Here is a 208-nt window from a genome sequence, read left to right as displayed (position 1 = left end):
GCACCACCGCCGACTCCCCCAAGACATAAAGTAGTCGAAATCACCAGACTGGAAGAGGAAAGGCGAGGAGACAAGGGAGGAAACGCACTGGAGGGAAGGATAAAAATGAAACCCATCGGAAGGAGACGCCGAGGGGTCGCTCTAATGGCCAAGGCAAATTAGGAGCTGTTGTGGGCAAGGGAAAGCGGGCAAAAGATGAGGGTCAGCG

The sequence above is a fragment of the Penaeus monodon genome, chromosome 33 (genome assembly GCF_015228065.2).
Source record: "Penaeus monodon isolate SGIC_2016 chromosome 33, NSTDA_Pmon_1, whole genome shotgun sequence".
NCBI lineage: Eukaryota > Metazoa > Arthropoda > Malacostraca > Decapoda > Penaeidae > Penaeus > Penaeus monodon.
This window is presented reverse-complemented; position numbering follows the sequence as displayed.